The sequence below is a fragment of the Bos taurus genome, chromosome 21 (assembly GCF_002263795.3).
Source record: "Bos taurus isolate L1 Dominette 01449 registration number 42190680 breed Hereford chromosome 21, ARS-UCD2.0, whole genome shotgun sequence".
NCBI lineage: Eukaryota > Metazoa > Chordata > Mammalia > Artiodactyla > Bovidae > Bos > Bos taurus.
In genome coordinates, this window is record NC_037348.1 from 27,981,726 (window position 1) to 28,002,933 (window position 21,208).

Consider the following 21,208-nt stretch of genomic DNA (forward strand, 5'->3'; position numbering starts at 1 on the left):
AATAGAGCTTTAAACATCAGAATACATCCTGCTTAAGCCATTCAGAAATGTTTCCCACTTAAAAAAACAAAAGGTGGCTGCCACGATGGTCCCCTTGCCCACCCCACACCGTTGCAGCTTGGTGGGCAGTCTGCTTGCCGCCCTGAGCCCATCTGGACGTGAGTCTGCTTCTCATTGGAGCTGACTCATTGTGAAAAAACTCTGATACTGGGAAGATTGAAGGCAAGAGGAGAAGGGGGTGGCAGAGGGTGAGATGGTTGGGTGGCATCATCAGTTCAATGGACATGAATTTGAGCAAATTCTGAGAGATAGTGGAGGGCAGGGAAGCCTGGCGTGCTGCAATCCATGGGGTCACAAAGAGGTGGACACAACTGAGCAACTGAACAACAACAACTGCTTCTCATGTGAAAGGGAGCTGTCAGCGGTGCGCATGGGAGACTCCTGGCAGTTCCCGTGCTGGAAAGATAGAATCAGAGCTCCCTTGTTGTTGCCATTCCAAGGAAGATAATGAGCATGCATGTTTTCTGCAAGCTGCTGAAGACAGGCTTTGCTAGAGTATTTTGGAGTTGTGGGATGCTAGGATCATACTGTTTTAAAAGAGATTTCAAGAATGTCGTCTTTGGGAATCCTCTGTGGCTATGCAGTGATTTTCCCCTCAGTCCTACTTATATCGCTCTATCCATTAGAATTTTTCATTGCTCCTCTCTTTCCTCTCCTCATGTATTTGCCTGAGCTACCTCGAATTCTGTTAAATGGACCTGACGTTAAATTATTTAAAATATTTTTATTGCCATTTGGAAGACCTGGAAGTATTTCCAGTGTTCATATTCAGATCACGGAGACACCACTTTGCATCCTTTTGTCACATGTAAGAGCCAGGCTATTTCCAGGAAGGGCCAGAGAAGAGGCTTGCTATTTCTGAGAATATCCCCAGATTAGGAAGCATGGGTTATGCGCAGATCTGTCCTTTGCTCTTTGAAGTCTGAAGGGAGAAGCTGTGGCCTCAGGGACACAAGGATTTGGAATCTGGGAGGGGGCGGGCCAGGCTCCCGGCTTCATTCACAACTCACGTCCAACCCTAGACCGCCCAGCATCGCAGAGGTGAAGCTGCGTAAGAAGCCCGAGTTCCAGCTGACGGCTAGTGACCCAGGCGAGTGTGGGTGAGGAGGCTGGGTAGCTGGGTGGGTGGGGTACTCCCGTCTGGCACCCTCTGGAAGCTGTTTCTCTTTACTCTTTCAATTTCTGGGGACTGGGGGGTGGCTTCACTTCATCTGGGCACCCTCATATGGTTACAGGGCAGTCCTCCCAGTTTGCAGGCATGTCAGAGGATGGGCCCTCGGTCCCAGTGTCTCTGGATCTTTATCCATTGTTCTCTGGGCTTTTTGCTCAGAGGTACCTTGAGTATCTTGTGTGTGCATTTACTTTTAAAATGTATGTTAGGTGTTTTGTAAGATTTCAAAGACATGTGACATCCATCCATGTATCCATTAACCCATCATTCAGCAAGTGCTTCTGAAACACCTACCACGCGCCACGCTCCACAGTGACCGAGCACCATCTGCCATGTGCCATGGAGCTAGTGTTCTGGTACCCAGCATATTAGCACTGTTGGAGGCAGGACTGCTGAGTCTTGTCCCGTATAAACTGGATGTTTTACATTGCAGTTTGCTGTGTTCTGGGCCAGGACTGAAGGCAGGACCTTCCAGACATAGGGGTGGGCTCTGCTCACCTGCTCAGAGGCCAAGCTTAAATCCCACGGGTCCACCCCTCCTGGGACAGCATCCCTGCCCTTTGTGGGGAACGCCGAAGGGTGGGCAGGGCAGCAGGATGATGGGCCTGGTGTGTGAGGGCTGCAGGTGCTTGGATCTAGAGCGGTAGAGGGTGCTGCCTGTCTCTGGTCCCTGCCTGCCTGCCCTGTGTTTCTGTTCCTGGACTCTGGGCTATGTGTGTTCTTATCCCTGCTGCCCAGGGGTGACCTTCCTTCCTGAGGAATCTTGAGTGCCTGTGTGCTCCTCCCCATCCCCCTGGGAAGCCCTGCTTCCTTCCCTCCCTCCTGGCTGCCCTTCCCCAAGGTCGGTTTTCTTGGTGCCAGCACCTCCCAGCCAGAATATGAAACTCTCAAACGCACAGACTGTGGGTTTCATCTGAATGCTGCAGGATGAGAAATGCGCCTTGGTAAAAGATCCAACGAGGAAGCATGTGTATAATAGAGTAAAAGCGATGCCCACGTGGCCTCGTCTCCTGTGTCCATGCCACTGCCCACAGAGGAAGTGCTGCCAAGCACTGGTGGAAGCCCTTTTGGGCTGTTCTGTTTGCCTTTGTGTCCATACCTGGACTTGCAGATGTGTATACATTGTCTAGCTGGCTTGCTGCGTCTGTAACTGGGATCCACACACACAGACACACGCAGACACATACAGAAACACACACAACACATACTTTTTAGTTAACTTGCCATTTTCACTCAGTTCTAGGCTTTTAAGATTTCTCTGGGTAGGTGCATATTGGCTACCTCTTTAAAAAATAAGTCTCAGAGTACTCCAGCTTATGGGCCCTGCTCTAATTTATTTAACCATTCTCCTATTTATGGGGATTTAGGTTGCTTCCAGTTTTCAAAAAGATTGCTGCAGGGAAAATCCCTATACTCACATATTTCATATATATGTGAGTCCTCCTGGAAATACAGTTGTTGGGTAAAAGGATATGCATATTTAAATTTTGATAGAGAAGGCAGAATTGCTTTTTTGAAAGACTTTACTAGGACTCCTTCTAAAGTAATAATTTTTTTTTTTAAGTCAAAACCAGTGAAGAAATAATTCACCACCAATAACTAAATAAAGAGAGTGTGGTTTTCCCTCAGGCCATGAACTGGGAAAACCACAGTCTGGGAGCAGTCAAAAGCGAAAGTGTTGGTCCTTCAGGCATGTCCAACTCTTTGCAACCTTCTGAGCTGTACCCCACCTGACTCTTTTGTCCTTGGGATTCTCCAGGCAAGAATACTGCAGTGGGTTGCCATTCCCTTCTCCAGGGGATCTGCTTGACCGAGGGATCAAACCCGGGTCTGCTTCATTGTAGGCATACTCTTTACCGTCTGAGTCACTAAGGAAGCCTGGGAGAGGCTGAGGACCCAGGCAAAGGTTGATGTGGTTTCTAAGGTTTCCTGTGCTGTCCCCCCACCTCCCCCAAAGCAGTCTTGGAGAAAGATGAGATGAACAACCAAAAGCCTGAGAATTTGCTAAAGCTCCCCAATTTGAGGGGAGAGAGAGAGAGAGAGAGCCCTTGGGGGTAGGGAAGGATGCTCCTGGAGCCCAGTGGCTGTCATCAAAGTCAGGAAAAACATGCCCTGGGATTGCTGCCCATTGTCTATTTGCACTGCATTCTGGGAAAATCTCTTAGCTCCATCTTTCAGTTTACCCATCGGCTTCTCAGTTATATCCATCTTTCCATTCAGCCTTCTAAATATCAATCAGCGTATTTTTTTAAATTAGGAGGCGTCATTATTTCAGCAATTTTAGATTTACAGAAAAATTGAGCAGAAAGTTTCCAGATGGCCTGTAACCCCTACTCCCCTCATCTCCCCTGTTATTAACATCTTGACGTTAGTATGGTGCATTAGTTACCACTGATGAGCCGATATTGATGCACTATTATTATTATTAACTGAATTACAGTTAGGTTCACTTTCTGCATTGTATATTCTATGGGTCTTGATCAAAGCATAATGACATAGACTACCAACCTTTTATTTTACTGGTTCATTGGTTGTGACCATGTCTGGTTAGCTTCTTCCTGTTTTAAGGAGTATCCTTTGGAGGACTTCCCTGGTGGCTCAGTGGTAAAGAATCCACCTGCAATGCAGGTGACATGGGTTCGATTCTTGGGTTCGAAAGATTCCCTGGAGAAGGAAATGGCAACCCACTCCAGTATTCTTACCTGGGAAATCCCATGGACAGAGAAGCCTGGCGGGCTACAGCCCGTGGGGTCGAAAAGAGTTGGACACAACTGAGCAACTAAACAACAACAATAGGGAGCTTTATTGAGTGTGTGATCATGATCGGCACCCACGTTGGAGAACTTCCTTCTGTTTACACCCGAGAAGTCTGTGTGTGTGCTCAGCTGTTTGATGCCCATGTGCTCTTCCATTTCAGTCTCCAGAGGATCCATCATCTTTGCCTCTTGTGGGGGGATCCCATGGCGAGGCCAGGACTGACCTGCGGATGGCCCAGGGTCCGGGGGTGCCTGTAGCTTCTCGGTGAGTAGGACCAGTAGGGTCACCACGCTGCCTGCCAGGTCCCACGTGCCAGTGCATCTCAGTGTCTGTGCTCATGTGCCCGTTGAGGGCAGGGTGGACGTCCAGCCAGGTGCCTCCTCCCTGTTATCTTTCTCCAGCAAAAGCTCTAGGACAGTGGCACCTGTTTCTCACTATTTTCTGTTTTGACATATTGATGAAAAAGACGAGTTCTGGGCGTTCCCAGAGAACAAGCCACGCAGAGCAGACATGCGTGTCCTGTCACCTTTTCTCTCTCCTTTCAGACCCACCGGGTCCTCTTCTGCCGATGGGGGTGTCTGAGTGGCGCTGTTGCCTCCTTACTGTTAGGGTGGTGACGGGCCAGGTTGTGATATTAGAGGAATGCTGGCCTCAGAGAATGAGTTAGGACACGTTCTTCCTCTTCTGATTTCTGGAATAGATTGTAGAGAATCGTATCATCCCTTCCTTAAACATTTGGTACAGTTCAGCAGAGAAACCATCTGGGCCTGCTGATTTCTTTTAAGAAGGTTATTAATTATTTATTAAATTTTAAAAATGCATATGGCTGTTCTGTTTGTCTGTTTCTCTTCTTGTGAGTTTTGCCCAGTACATGTCTTTAAGGGATCGGTCTATTTTATCCAGATTATCAAATTTGGGGGCACAGAGTTCTTTATAGTGCTCTTTTATGTAATCAAATCCTCCTTTTAATGTTATATTATTATCCTTCTCTATGAGATCAGTGTTGATGACTCCTCTTCCTTTTTTTGGTATTGGTAGTTTGTATCTTGTATCCCTTAGTTAGCCTGGTCAGTATGGTGGCCCAGTGGTAAAGACCCCACCTGCCAATGCAGGAGACGTCAGAGATATGGGTTCGATCCCTGAGTCGGGGAGATCTCCTGGAGTATGAAATGACAACCCACTCCAGTACTCTTGCCTAGAAAATTACATGGACAGAGGAGACTGGCAGACTACAGTCCTTGGGGCTACAAAGAATCAGACATGACTGAGTGACTGAGCAACTGGTCAATAAAATAGATTTCAGGTTCATTGATTTTCTTTTTTTCTTCTTGTTTTCAACTTAATTGATTTATGCTCTAATTTTTATGATATTTCCTTTGCTTGTTTCAGGCATCATTTTCCCTTCATTTTGTTTCCTGAGGTAGAAGCCTAGGTTATTGATTTTATACTTTCTTCTTTTCTGATGTGTACATTTAATGCTATATATTTCTGATAAGCACTGCTTTTGTTACACTACGGAAATTTTGACAAGTGGTATTTTTATTTTCATTTAGTTAAAAAAACTAAAAAAAAATTCTTCTGGTATTTCCTCATTGACCCATGTGTTGTTTAGAATGATGTTGTTTAATTTCCAGATATTTGGGGATTTCACCCATCTTCCTTTATCGATTTTTAGTTTAATTTCATTCTGATGGGCAGTGCTGTCCAGGGGAACCATCCTTGTTGATTTTCTGCCTACTTGTTCTATTGGTTACTGATGGGGGATGTGGATGTCTCCAATTATAATAATGGATTTGCCCATCTCTCTTCCCAGTTCTATCAGTTTTGCCTCATATATTTTGATGCTCTGTTACGTGCATAGCCATTTACAATTTTGATCTCTTGTTGGAGAACTGAACTGAATTATGCATCTCATTGTAATGCCTCCTTTTTATCCCTGATGGTTTTCCTTGTTCTGAAGTCTGCTTTGTCTGAAATGAGTACTGATATTCTAGTTTTCTTTCAACTGTAATTAGCATGGTATATCTTTTTCCATCTCTTTACTTTCAACCTATCAGAGTCTTTATATTTAACACGGGTTTCTTATAGACAGCATCCAGTTGGGTCTTGTGTTTTTATTCACTCTGACAAACTCTGTTTTCTATTTATTCTGTTTATTTATGCTGCGATGGGTCTTTGTTGCTGCATTCAAGCTTTCTCTAGTTGCAGTGCGCAGGCTTCTCGTTGCAGTGGCTTCTCTTGTTGCAGAGCACGGGCTAGAGGGTGCTTGGGCTTCAGTAGTGTCAGCGTGCAGGCTCCGTAGTTGTGGCGGATGGGCTTAGTTGCTCCACGGCATGTGGGATGTTAGTTTCCAGACCAGGAACTTAGTTCCCATGTCCCCTGCATTGGCATGCAGATTCTTAACCACTGGACCACTAGGGAAGTTCCTAAAATGGCATTGATGTATTGATTTTCTCTTTGTCTGTGGTTTGCTACAGTTTGAGTATGATATGCCTAGGTGTAGTTTTTGTTGTTGTTTTTAAACTTATTTTATTGAAGTATAGTTGATTTACAATGTTGTGTTAATTTCTACTGTACAGCAAAGTGAAATCAGTTATATGTGTATTATTTTTTATATTCTTTTCCATTATGGTTTATCACAGACTATTGAACATAGATCTCTGTGCTACACAGTATGACCTTATTGTTTACCTATCCTATATATAATAGTTCGCATCTGTTAATCACTTGTTTTTCTTTTAAAAGTATTTATTCTGCTTGGTGTTCTTTGAGATTCCCGAATCTGTGGTTTGGTATCTGTTGTTAATTTTAGAAGAATTGTCAGACATTATTACCTCAAATATGTTTTCTTCCTCATTATCTCATTTATTTCCTTTGGGTCTTCCAGGTACATGTATGTTATATTTTTAATATTGTCCCGTGGTCCTTGGATGCTCTATTCTGTCTCTGCTTTCACCCCTGGACTGACCTTTTTTTTGCAAAATTTCAATTTGGCAAGTTTCTATTGGCCTGTCTTCCAGCTCTCTGATTTTCCCCTCAGCTGTATTAAGTCTGCGGATGAGCCCATCAAAGACATTTTTCCTTTCTATTACCAGTTTTCAAAAAATTTCTAGCATCTCCTTTGGATTCTTTCTTAGACTCTCCATAGCTCTGCTCACATTACCCATCTGTTCTTGCATGCTGTCTTCTCCCATCAGAGCCTGTAACATATGAATCATAGTTACTTTAAATTTCCAGTCTGTTCATTCCAAAATCTGTATCATATCTGAGTCTGGTTAGGATGCTTGCTTTATCTCTTTAGAGTATGGGTTTTTAAAAAATTATTTTTTTTTGCCTTTGACATGCTTTCTAATTTGTTGTTGAAAGTCAGATATGTTATAATGGAAAGTAGGAACTAAGGTAAAAGGACTTTCTTGTGTGAGTTTGTGTAAATCTCATTAGGAACTGGGGCTTTCCCGATGGCTCAGTGAGTAAAGAATCTGCCTGCAGTGCAGGAGATGCAAGAGACGCAGGTTCAGTCCCTGGGTCGGGAAGATCCCCGGAGTAGGAAATGGTAACCTATTCCAGTATTCTTGATGGGAAATCCCATGGATAGAGGAGCTGGGTGGACTACAGTCCAAAGGATCGGAAAGAGTCAGACACAACTTAGTGACTGAGTATGCAGTAGGAGCTGGGCTGCTGTGTGTCGTATCTCCTGAAGTTGTAGGTGACAGAGGCCTAGGTTTGGCCTCCCCTCTGGAGACTGAGCTTCTCTCAGCCCTGAGTCTCAGAGAGAGTCTGGTCTTGGAGTTCTTTCAGCTGGTACCCACTGTTATCAGCAGGAGCCTGTTGGTGTGGTGAGAAGGTGTGGGGGAGGGGGTTGCTGCTGCTGCTGCTGCTAAGTCACGTCAGTTGTATCCGACTCTGTGCGACCCCATAGATGGCAGCCCACCAGGCTCCCCCGTCCCTGGGATTCTCCAGGCAAGAATACTGGAGTGGGTTGCCATTTCCTTCTCCAATGCATGAAAGTGAAAAGTGAAAGTGAATTTGCTCAGTCGTGTCCGACTCTTCGCGACCCCATGGACTGTAGCCCACCAGGCTCCTCCGTCCATGGGATTTTCCAGGCAAGAGTACTGGAGTGGGGTGCCATTGCCTTCTCCTTGGGGGAGGGGGTATGTCACCCCAAAACTGGGTTCACCTCTTGGTGGGTTTGAGCCAATAGACACAACCAAGCCAAAGATCGAGAGAAGGAAGGATATATTATTACCTGCAGTAAGTGAGGAAAACACCGGGGATCTTTCCCAAAGCAGCATCTCCATAAAACAGGAAGTTTTAAGCTAAGGGTACATGCATATCCATGAGGGAACTTGAGCAGAGGGGAATCCAGCATAGAATTGGGGCAAAAAATCAACAGAGTCCAAGCTTTAGTTAACTGAAGTCATGAGGGTCCATATCCTCATTCCATCCCCCATCTGGGTGGGGGGGCAACTTAATTCCTGTAGAACTCAAAGGTGTAATAATATGTGTATCCTTGAGGAACCAGGACCCTGCCCCAAGGCTGCACTACTGGTTCTTTTTTTTTTTTTTAATATCTGCTTTCTTCTTCTTTTAAAAAATACATTTATTTGGCTGTGTTGGTCTTAGTTGCAGCACAGGGATCTTCAATCTTTGCTGTGTCATGCGGGATCTTTTAGTCATGGCATGAAAACTCTTACTTGTGGCCTATGGGATCTTAGTTCCCTGACCAGGGATTGAACCTGGGCCCGCTCCTTTGGGAACACAGAGTCTTAGCCACTGGGCCACCAGCGAAGTCCCTGCACTATTGTTTCTTGAATGCTTCTCCCTTGTCTCCTCTCCCATCCCTAATTAGCAACTGCTTGAACCTGTCCATTGGAACCCAGGGAAGGTCACGGGGGCTGAATGAAGCTTATTTCCTATAATCAAGAAATGGGGGACAGAGCAAGGTTTCCGTGCCCAGGAGCCCTATAGGATCCAGTTTGGTTTCAGCCGGTTCTGAATGAATAAACCAAGGTGATCAAGAAGCCAAGCCACTTGGCCACAGTGATGGCTAATTTGTAGGATTTCTCTCATGTCTTGTGATCTTGGTAAATTTGAAGCACAGATGAGGGAACCCATGTCTGGGAGGCTCTGAAAGTCCTCAGTGGATGGAGAAAATGGCCCAGCACTGCCAAGAGGAACACGAGGTGATAATGGTGCTGTGGGGGTCCTGGGGTTGCAGCCTTGCTGGGCAGCAGGGCGGGCCCAGCCGCACAGAAGCAGGTGGGCTTTCCTGCTGTCACTTCTAAATCGCCAGCCGTTTTGCCCTCTTATTGTGGATGAACCTTCTTTCTCATCCCTTTCCTTAAGCCCCCAGTACTTTGTTTTGGGGATCACAATAGTGGGCCTTCCACGCAGCAAGAAAAACAGAGTCGCCCCGTCCTCTATGTCTCATCAACAATGCCCCCCACCCCCAGTATCAAGTCTCATGAACAGATTTTTAAACCATTGCCATCTGTTCTGCTCTTAATTGCAAGTGTAAAAAAATATTATTTTCCTAATTGCATCAGGGGAAGGGAAAAAATATGTATTCCTAAAGACCAGAGTTCTTGTACAAGGCAGCCTGGCTCCATCACCCACTCGCTAAAGATGATGTCGCTTCTTTGCTCAAATGGAAGCATTTATCTCGGTTGTTTACTTACAGGGTAATATTGGCCTACTTGTATTCTGTAGAACAAGGAATTAGGAGGAGGGGGAAGTGCTACGGTGGCCCCAAAGACCCTATCCCCCACCTTTCTGAGGGCCCAGCCTCCAGCCCCACCAGCACAGGTGGAAAAGGGCTTTCAGGGTATGTCTTCAGGACAAATGCAGTGCTTGCAGGCGCCCACATCCTTTGCGAGAGAGGGGAGAGGCCCTCTGTGCTCTTCCCAGACATTCCCAGGGTGGGGGGGTGGGTAGGACCACCCTCAGATCATAAACCCCTCTGTGATCAGTCGACCCCTCACTGCATGCCCGATCCTGGGCACAGAGCCTGGGCTCACATGGGGCCCACCCAGAGCCCCAGGGTTTGGAAGGGCTCCTAGTGAATATGACACCTGCACCTGCCAGCACCACCTCTGCACCCTGTGGGCAGGGGATGCTCCAGGACCTTGCTGGCCCATCCTTCCAGCCCTTTCCCCCTACCTTGATTCCAGCAGCTCAGGCTGTGGCATGGTGACCACATGGCCTTGGCTTCCTGGGTCCTGGCAGTGCCAGATTCAGTAAGGAGGGGTGGGTTCAGTTTATACTAAGTTCAGAAGGGTTCTACCTGCAGCCCCTCCAGTAGCCATACTGGGAGTGGGGAGGGGACGTGGACCAGCTGTGAAAGCTGCCCCAGACCCCTCTCTACCAGGGCTCTGCCCACCCCCAGAGGCCTGTCTCCAGACAACATCTGTGCATTTTAATATGACTTCCCAAAATATTACCCTGCAATTATTTCCAGAGGCTTAAATGGGATCCCCAAGTACATACAATTAAGACTAAAATTGTAATTTTAAATTAGTGCTAATTTGAAGAAACACAAAGCTTTCTCATCTCCAAGCCAAACCTAGACAACAACATCCCAATTAACTCTTAGGCACCACCAGACCCCAGAAATGACCACTCTGGCCTCTCACAGGGAGAAACAGCTCCTGGAATGCATAATGCTCCCTCAGCAAACTCCAGAAACTGTCTTAATTGTCCAACTTTGCAAAGTGAGGGTGTCTCTCCAGTCATCTCCTGAAGCAGCAGTGCTGCTGTTTGGTGATGACCTGAACCCGACCACACAAGGCTGCGAGGTCACCACTTTCGGTCCGTGTCACTGAGCAGAGGCACCATGCTCCTTCTGATCCACCCTCCAGATGATGCCTTTCCGAGTGTTGGACAAGAATCCGTTCTTGGACCCTGAAAGGGGTCCCCTTCCTGCAACAGTTCTGTGCAAAGGGGACACATGGCCCTCCCTGCACTGCCCACTCCCACGATGGGCCAGGCTCCAGAGAGATGGAAGATGCTCCAGAGCGCCCAAGATGACTCCCTTTTCTTCCTGAAATGAGACAGCCCCTAGTGCTAAAAGTCACTGAGAACATGTTATTGCCTCAGAACAGCAGAAAGTTCAGGGCCTCCCTGAAGGGTCATTTGGGTAGAGAAAGAACTAGCCCCCGGGGCAGGTTCGGATGTGGGTACCTTCCAGTCGTGGGCAGGCCTGAGGGAGAGTGGCTGCCATGACCAACATGCACCAGGTCTGCTGTCCTGTGGTGGGGGAGTGACCCAAGGGCCTTTGCAGCCTCCCAGCGGGCCTCTCCCCAGTGTCCCTATTGACTTCCACCGGCCGTCCTAGGTGGGGGCGGGGGGTCTCTGCCCGTCCCTCCTCCTTCCATCCTGCAGAGCACCAGGCGGGGGCGGCTCATCCGAGGGGAGGCCCCTGCCCAATCCTGAGGCGGGACCTGCTCAGTCCTTTCCGAGGCTGCGGTTGTCCAGGCAGGACTCAGAGTGACGCTTGCAGATGTTTGTCTGTGGCACTTCCGGGCACAAGGTGTTTTACCAGACACGCTGATGAGCAGCATCGCTGAGGATGCACCTCGGCTTACGGGCCCTCTAGGCTGAGCTGGGCCAGGCACAGAGGTACTGCCTGTGTCTGGAGCCTAGTGAGCTAGGCAGGTGGACTCTGCTCTCGGGCAGGAGCCTGAGAGTCATGGAGGGTGAAGCGGGGACCCCTGCCTCCCTGCTGCAGGCCTGAGGGACACTGAGGCCCCGTCGCACGGAGGGTGGTTTCGAAGCGCAGGCACTCCTACCCCAGGTGAGCAGGTGTGGACAGCTGTGACAGCAGCTGGACCATGCCGCGTGCAGCAGTGATGGCAGAGGGCCTGTCTGGGACCTTGAAGGTCCGGGACCTGCTGCTATGGCCATGGAACTGCACCTGGGCTTTGTGACACTCTCTCTATCCCTCAGGGCAGACCTGCCTCAGCTTCTTGCAGGGGCCTGTGGCAGGAGGACCAGAGTTCCCTGGAGGTGGAGGACAGTGGACATCCCAGCAGCAGTGACTGACATCCTTGAGGGGCAGAGCTGTGACTTTCGGTTCTGGACAGTAAGGCCAGGCACCGCCTGCTTGCAGCAGGAATGAAAACGAAGCCTCTTCAGACAAAGAAAGAGAGGGAATGGTGAGGGGATGCCTGGGGCGGCCCTGTCTGCTGGGAAATGGTGTCTAGAGCAAGGCAAGCCCTGTCCATAGCCTCAGCTGTGAAGACCTCATGTCTGCTGACCTTGGAGGAGTCTGTGACCCCACAGGTCACTGGCCTGGGGCGTGTGGTGGGGCTGACAGGTTACACAGTCAGCCTGTGGGGCACTTTTCTCCAGTGCACCTGCCCCTCCCGGCTGTGTATCAGCCCTTCTTCTGCAGAGGAGGTAATACTGACAGACTGTTCCCACCCCCAGGGAGCCCAAAACCTGGGATCTGACGCTGGAGCCCAAGGAGGGGGTCCTATGTGGACTGCAGCACAGGGCACTAGGGAAGGTTCTGGAAGAACTAATTATGCACGGAGGCATATGCAGGAAGAGACCAGCCTGGAGGGACGCAGGACGCAGTGGCTTCTGGGTGGGCAGAGACCTGCCCGTGTCCTGGGACCAGGTAGGGCCCGTGAACTTGGGGAGAGTCAGTGCTGGGGAAAAGTGAGGGAGTGGAGGCAGGTGGGACAGGCAGGTGGCCAGCTCTCTGTAGCTTTGGGGATGAAGGTAAGGAGCTTGGACTGTGTCCTGGGGCAGTGGGGACTTGGCAGGGTTTTGGGCAAGGGGGAGACTGTTCGAAGCTTGCCCTTTGATTCTGAGTGTGGGCAACACACATGGGATAGGAGGTGTACCAGAAGCCATGCACAGTCCTCCACGGGGGAGGACCGGGGGTTAGTGATGTTCTAATTGTGCAAAGCAGGTGCCCACATACTTGGAGTCCAGCCATCCTTGTCTGTTCTGTAGACCCTGTTGTTGAGGACTGGTGGGTGAAATGCTGATCTTGATGAGATAAGGAAGAGGGAAATTTTTCTGAGGCAAAACAAAGGCCATGCAGTGACCAGTAAAGTCCCTAGGGCCCAGATGGGCATGGTCTCTTGGGTACCTGTGTGGGCTCATCCTTGACTGGGAGTCTTTTTGTTGTGGGGACCCATGGTGGCTCATAACTGTCACCTGTCAGCCTCAGGGCTTTGTTCCCAGAGGCCCCTAGAAGTGTAGAAGATGGTCACACTTGCAGGACTGCCCCAAGTTGCACCTGGTAGCTGAGCTGCCCAGGGTTGTCCAGTCACAGTGTTTCTATCAGAGAGTGAGGCCAGAGGAAAGGGAAAAGAATGTCTAAGCAGAGTGCCCTAATCTGCTTTTCTGGGAAATAGGACCTTTTATGGGAAATAGAAGGCTTATTCTGTTATATCACACACACACACACAGAAGTCGCTCAGTTGTGTCCGACTCTTTGCAACCCCATGGACTGTAGCCCACGAGGCTCCTAGGTCCATGGGGTTTTCCAGGCATGAATACTGGAGTGGGTTGCCGTTTCCTTAGGATTAAATCTGGCTACAGTATCTTTAACAAGAAGGAAGTTAGTGTTTCACTTAAAAGAATGCCAGAGGTGGGCAGCTTCATGAGATTATTATCGATAGTGACCTCTTGTATCTTTTTGTTCCACTGTCTTAAGACATGGCTTTCATTGCAAAGCATCTTGTGGCCCAAGATGGCTGCTGGAGCTCCAGCCATCAGATTTGTGTTCCAGGCAGCAGAAGGAGGAAAGGTGAGGAAAAGGGATCTGTCTCCAAGCTGAGCAAGCTGCCTTTAAGGGTTATTTTTGGGAGTCTTATTTATATCTTTTTGACCAGAAGCTAGTTACACTGCCCCAACTAGGCGAATGGGACAAGGTGTGGTTCACCTTAAAATCCAAGTTCTGTTTGTAAGGAAAATAGTGGAGATGGACATGGGGAGGCAGTCCCCACCATAATAGTCCTTTCAAGAACACCTGCCTGGCTGCGCTGTGGGTTCTGGAGCAAGCCAACCTGTTTGCTTGCCTTTCTTCCTCCCCTTCTCTTCCCCAGACATGTGCTGGGCATGGCAGTCACAGATGAGTATGACTAAGAGGAATCATGGATCCCATGAGCTTGGCTAACGCCTGCTTTGCTACGTGGATGCTGCTGTGGCTGGTCCATGGTGTGTCCCCAGCAGAAGAACAGGTGGCAGGGAGGCAGGCCTCTGAATGGGGTGGAGGCTGAAGATGGGGGTGTGACCTCCTTGTTGCGCTAACCAGCTGCTCACACAGTGAGGTCCTAACAGGGCACAGCAGGCGTCGAGTGGGTCATCCAGGGCCGTGCCCCACGCAGACCCAGTACTGTCATCATCAAAGAAGAAAGCAGTGTTTCTCTATTTCCCCATGCAGGCTGAGTTGGAAGGAGGAAGACATAGTTCTCCAACTCCATATTGCTTTGAACTTTTATGTTGATTTTGAGTGTGTGTGTTTGTATGTGTGTTAGTCATTCAGTTGTATCTGACTCTGTGACTCCATGGACCGTAACCCGCCAGGTTCCTCTGTCCATGGAATTCTCCAGGCAAGAATACTGGAGTGGATTGCCATTCTCTTCTCCAGGGGATCTTCCCAACCCAGAGATCATACCCATGTCTCCTGCGTTGCAGGCAGATTCTTTGCTGTCTGAGCCACCAGGGAAACCCTTTATGTTGGTTGATGTTTCCCTACATCAAGGCCTCCTTAAGGAAAGTAGAGCTCTGTGTGGTGGCCTAGACTCCTGGGGCCTCTGTCATCTGACTTGCCTTGTGGCCCTGCTGCCCTTCTAGCCTTCCTTCCTTCATCTGTGGACTCTGGCAGGTGTGGTGTGGATGGTGCGTGGCCCTGCTGGTTGCAGGCTCTATAATGTCTTGCTTGCACAGTCAGGTTGGGAACGTGCAGCTCGGGGTTGCAGCAGGTAGCTTTGAAATCGTCCCTGAGGGATTCTAGGGCCAGCAAAGCTTAGGGCCACCTTGTGATCCTCTCTGGGCACAGGCGGAAGCCTTCCTGGGGGTCATTACTAGAGGGGGCAGAAGGTCAAGGCTGCAGTGCAGTCTTGAAGGAGGAGCTGGAGTGGAGATGTGGGGGAGTCGGCAATCCTCACAGCCTCTGTCCAGCTCAGATAGATTCCCGTGTGGACAGGCCCCCACAGGAGACCCTGATGATCTTTGCTGAGGGTGGGAGCCTGCCAGGTGTTCCTTGTTCAGGTCCCCCCACTTATCCAAGCGAAGAGAGTCATTTCTGTTTAGCTTAGTTTGATACCATGTTAGTTCATATGCTTTAAAAAAAAATGTAATAGCTTTTAAATTTTCAATTGAAGGATAGTTGATTTACAATGTTGGGTTAGTTACTGCTGTACAGCAAAGTGACTCAGTTCTACATATATGTATTCTTTTTTTATTACATTCTTTTCCATTATGGTTTGTTATACGATTTTTAAAAATTTTTATTTAATATTGGGGTAGAGTTATTGACACTGTTGTGTTAGTTTCAGGTGTATAGCACAGTGATTCAGTTCTTCATATACATGTATCTTTTTTCAAATGTTTTTCCCATCTAGGCCACCACATAACATTGAGCCGAGTTCTCTGTGTTGTACAATAGGTCCTGTTGTTTATCCATTTTAAATAAAGCCATGTGTACATGTCAGTCCCAAACTCTCAATCTATCCCTCCACCCCTGCCTTCTCCATGGTGACCATAAGGTCATTCTCTAAGTCTTTGAGTCTGCTTCTGTTTTGTAAGTTCCCTGTGTAATCTTAAAGTTTCATTAGTTCACGCAGAGCATGGCTCTGTTAACCCCACGTGATGCAGGAGTCTGTTCCCAGACCAGGATCTGCTGTGCATGGCATGCATTCAGGTCAGTTTGGAGGTCTTGATATTGGCCTGCTGTCTGTTTATTTGATTGCCTGTAGGGAAATGAAGGGAAGTGCTTTCCTCCTGGGAGGTGTTTCAGTCTAGTTGGAAATAGAGAACTTGGTTTTGCAGAGATCCTGGCATCTCTGGCAGCCATCCTCGTGGGTCTGCTGGAACCTCCCCATGTATGACGGGGATGCAGTGTCCTGACCGGGCCCCTCCAGGTTTGCCGTGTGGCTGTCTTTCTGCCAACCCTCCATGCACAGTTTTTTCTTGAGGAAGATGCTTCAGGTAGAAGCCATGGTCTCTGGGCCTCAGGCAGCTGGTCTTCTGTTACCTTCCACGTTGGTTCTGTGCTAGGGGCTGGGGGCTGGGGTTCCCCTCCCTCGGGACACAAAAGCATTGGCAGGAGAAGGATCCTGTGCCTTGGAGAGCAGAGCACCCCAGCCAGTCCTGGGACTGTGTCAACATGGTGGGTGATGGCTCAGCGCACAGGCCACCTCGTCCCTGGGGTCCCAGGCAGTTCCCAGCACAAGGTAATCACACCCACGGGTCAGCACATGCCAGACACCCAATGCCTTCTGAGTTCCTCTCCACAGCTCAGCGCCTGGGGACGAGAGCCAGGGCGCGGAGAGGGGGCGGGAGTGGCCAGTGTTCACAGAGCCCTTGGGCTGGTGGGTGGATGCCAAAGGGAGTGAAAGAGAAGCAGAGAGGGACCTGGGTGGGGGCAGGTTGGGGATCAGGTGATGATGAGTCAGGGCAGGTAGCAGTGGGGGTGGGGAACTGGTGGCAGAGCTAGGATGGAGGGACCAGAGATGGAGACAGATCCTGACTTGTCAGACTACTGACTCTGGTGACCCCTGGGAGCCTCCACCTCTCTGAACCTCCGTCTTCCCTCCTTCCTATCTGTGAAATGGGCGTGATGGCAGTGTGCATCTGACAGGGATGTTTATGCAGAAAGAGGAGGCAGTTGATCAACGGCCAAGTGCTGTTCAGCTCCTCCTGGCTGTGCCTGCAGGAGAGCAGACTCTGGTGCACACGGACACACCTGCGTGTGCCGGGCATTGGCCTCGAGGCCATCTGAGCCTGTGCCCAGTGTGCCCAGCCAAGGGGACAGCTGGGTCCTGCCTGCAGGGGTGTCACAAGGGGTGTGGTCAATGCGGGGGACCTGGGCTGGGATCTGTCTGGCACATTCTGTCTCCTTACCCAGCTGCGTGGGCTGGGGTCTGAGGCTGCGTCCAGATGGTCAAGCTCAGGTGCACTGGCCTCCGCAGGATGGCATCCCCTCCAGGCAACTCTGCCATGGCTGGGCTCACATGTCACACAGTGGGTTTGCTGCCTGGCTCTGCCCACTGCTGTTTGGATGGATAAAGCATGCGGGCCCCGGGAGGGCTGCTCCCCAGAGGGCACTGCACTAGGTCCTGGAGCTACATCATCCTGGGTCCCGCACATAAATCTCAGTAAAACTGAGCCACTGTCCTGAAACCACAGAGGATAGGGAGTTATTACTATTAAGATTTTAAAATTTTATTGATGTATTTTTTGATTTACAATGTTGTCTTAATTTCTCTGTACAGCAAAGTGACTCAGTTATATTAATACAAATACATTATTTTCATGTTCTTCTCCATTATGGTTTATCACAGGATATTGAATGTAGTTCCCTATGCTGTATGGTAGGACCTTGCTGTTTATCCATCCTATGTATGATAGTGTGCATCTGCTAACCCCAAATTCCCACTCCATCCCTTCCCTACCTCCTCGTCTGTTTTCTGTTTTGTAGGTAAGTTCAGTTCAGTTCAGTTCAGTTCAGTCACTCAGTCGTGTCCAACTCTTTGTGACCCGATGAACCTCAGTATGCCAGGCCTCCCTGTCCATCACCAACTCCCGGAGTCCACCCAAACCCATGTCCATCGAGTCGATGATGCCATCCAACCATCTCATCCTCTGTCATTCCCTTCTCCTCCTGCCCTCAATCTTTCCCAGCATCAGGGTCTTTTCCAATGAGTCAGCTCTTCGCATCAGGTGGCCAAAGTATTGGTGTTTCAGCTTCAACATCAGTCCTTCCAATGAACACCCAGGACAGATCTCCTTTAGTCCTGGTTGGATCTCCTTGCAGTCCAAGGGACTCCCAAGAGTCTTCTCCAATGACACAGTTCAAAAGCATCAATTCTTTGGTGCTCAGCTTTCTTTATAGTCCAACTGTCACATCCATACATGACCACTGGAAAAACCATAGCCTTGGCTAGATGGACCTTTGTTGGCAAAGTAATGTCTCTGCTTTTGAATATGCTGTCTAGGTTGGTCATAACTTTCCTTCTAAGAAGTAAGCGTCTTTTAATTTTATGGCTGCAATCACCATCTGCAGTGATTTTGGAGCCCCAGAAAATAAAGTCAGCCACTGTTTCCACTGTTTCTCCATCTATTTCCCATGAAGTGATGGGACCAGATGCCATGATCTTCGTTTTCTGAATGTTGAGCTTTAAGCCAACTTTTTCACTCTCCTCTTTCACTTTCATCAAGAAGCTCTTTAGTTCTTCTTCACTTTCTGCCATACAGGTGGTGTCATCTGCATCTGAGGTTATTGATATTTCTCCCGGCAATCTTGATTCCAGCTTGTGCTTCTTCCAGCCCAGCGTTTCTCATGATGTACTCTGCATATAAGTTAAATAAGCAGGGTGACAATATACAGCCTTAACATACTCCTTTTCCTACTTGGAACCAGTCTGTTTTTCCATGTCCAGTTCTAACTGTTGCTTCCTGACCTGCATACAGGTTTCTCAAGAGGCTGTTCAGGTGGTCTGGTATTCCCATCTCTTTCAGAATTTTCCACAGTTTATTGTGATCCACATAGTCAAAGGCTTTGGCATAGTCAATAAAGCAGAAATAGATGTTTTTATGGAACTCTCTTGCTTTTTCCATGATCCAGCAGATGTTGGCAATTTGATCTCTGGTTCCTCTGCCTTTTCTAAAACCAGCTTGAACATCTAGAAGTTCATTTGCATTATATTTTAGATTCTACATGCAAGTGATATCATGTGGCATTTGTCTTTCTCTGTCTACCTTATTTCACTTAGCATGATAATCTCTAAGTCCCTTGTGTTGCTACAAATGGCATTATTTCATTCTTTTTGATGGCTGAGTAATATTCCATTGTGTATACGTACCACATCTTCTTTATCCATTTATCTCTCAGTGGACATCTAGGTTGCTTTCATATCCTGGCTGTTGTGCATAGTGCTGCTGTGAACATTGGGGTGCGTGGATCCTTTTGAAGAATGGTTTTCTCCAGATATATGCCCAGGAGTGGGATTGCTAAATTATACAGCCATGGAGTTAGTTGTGATTAGAAGAAACCGGAACCTTCCTTAGGATCCACCAGTTTAGAGATTTCTAAACTTTCTTAGATCATAGCACCCTTGATGTTGCCTTAATTTCACAGTGTCTAGCTTTCCATATTAAATAGTTAGGGCTGAATGATGTATTTATGTCCTAAAGTCTTTGAAGTTGATTGAAAAGTAGCACTGAAACAAGTTTAATTCATCCTCACCCACTGTTGCTCACTAGTGAACAAGAGTCTGTTAGAAGTGTTTATGTACCATCTGGATTTCCTGGTCAGTGTTGACTTTTGTGTGGGACTTGATTATTGAAAAAAATTTTCAGTGCTTTTAATTTATTTTTCTCTCTTTCCTTTTTAATTTTTAAATTATGAAAGTATGATAACACATTTACAGGATACTTGGAAAATACAGAGCAAAGTTACATATAGTTTTACTATATATTACAATTATTTTTTAAGTAGATAAATTAAGATTTTTTAGCTGGGGTTTCAGTATCAAACTCTCAATAATTAGTAGAATGAATATACAGAGAAGTAGAAGGATATAATAGACCTGAAAAGCACTATGAACCAATTCAGCATAATTTTTTTGCACTTTGTCTTATGTCCCTGGATATGTTCCAGTGTCTCCTAGTTTATAGCCTGTGGGAACTTGAATAGAATCTGTATCCTACTGTTGTGTGAAAATTGTATAAATCAGTTATATTCAGTGCTTTTTAAAAAACTATGGTAAAATAAACACAACATAAAACTGTCCTTTTTCACCATTTTTAAGTGTTCGGCTCTGTGACATTAAGTACATTCATGTTGTTTGCAGCCATCACCACCATACATGTTCAGAACTCTTTTCATCTTGTGAAACTGAGACTCTCTTCCCATTAAACATTAGCTCCTCTAACCAGCTGTGTTGCCCAGAGAGGCCTGGAAATGGTGGCTTCGCCAACAGCAGGAAGATACCCAGGCCCCTGATGGTGGTCTTGAAATTCAGTTTTGAAATTCAGTCTTGACCCGGATTCTGGGTCAAGAATAGAAACTGTACAAGTTGTACCTGGAACATTTTGTCAAAGAGAAACCTTCAGACTCACTGGGATGGTATTAAAAGGACCTGGGATTTGCAGAGACCAAAGATGGGACAGTTAGAACATCAGTAAGAGGAAAGACTGCAGCAGATTGAAATGCATTTAAGATGTTTAAATCTGGAGTTCTTTGTTTTAAAAAAACTGAAGTATAGTTGATTTACAGTGTTGGTTAGTTTCGGGTGTACAGCACAGTGATTCAGTTCTGCATGTACATATGTCTATTCCTTTTCAGATTCTTTTCCATTATGGGTTATTACAGAATATTGAGTAGAGTTCCCTGTGCTGTACAGGAGGTCCTTGCTGATTATCCATTTTATATATAGTGGTGTCTAAATAGTAATCCCAAACTCCTAATTTATCCCTCTTCCTTTTCCCCTTTAGTAACCATAAGCTTGTTTTCTATGTCTTTGAGTCTGTTTCTGTTTTGTAAATAAGTTTGAATCACTGTTAGATTTCACATATAAGTGATATCAAATGGTATTTTTCTTTCTCTGTCTGGTCTCACTTAGTATGATCATCTCTAGGTCCATTCATGTTGTTCCAAGTCTCATTTATTCATTCCTTTTATGGCCAAGTAATATTCCATTGTGTATATGTAGCACATCTTCATTATCTAATCCTCTGTTGATGCACACTTACATTGCTTCCTTGTCCCGGTTTTTGTAACTGGCACTGCAGTAAACACTGGGGTGCATATATCTTTTCTAATTAGAGTTTTCTGTGATTTCTGAATGATACTAAGAAAAACAAAACAACCTAATTGCTCACCTTTGGAGAATGATTTTTTTGAACTTTGTTAAATAACAGAAAAGACAATTGTTTATCTTGCTTTCCTGTATGAGCTATAGCAGGGCAGCCCAGTGGCAGGTGAGGGAGTTTCAGAAGGGGTGTATGTTCAGAAGGGGTCCAGCATGTGGCTGCATG

At 47.4% G+C, this 21,208-nt stretch overlaps 1 protein-coding gene across 12 annotated transcripts in view; it reads left to right on the plus strand.

Annotated features, from left to right (window-relative positions):
• APBA2 (amyloid beta precursor protein binding family A member 2) overlaps window positions 1-21,208 on the plus strand; it is a 138,740-nt gene that overhangs the window by 25,293 nt on the left and 92,239 nt on the right. For 2 of the 12 annotated variants that reach the window (XM_059879045.1, XM_015459238.3), the window contains exon 1: window positions 4,152-4,252. The exons of the other annotated variants lie outside the window; for them this stretch is intronic. The gene's annotated coding sequence lies outside the window, so the exon portion shown is untranslated. Of the gene's footprint in view, window positions 1-4,151; window positions 4,253-21,208 lie in introns of those variants that run through there. 12 annotated transcript variants of the gene reach the window in all.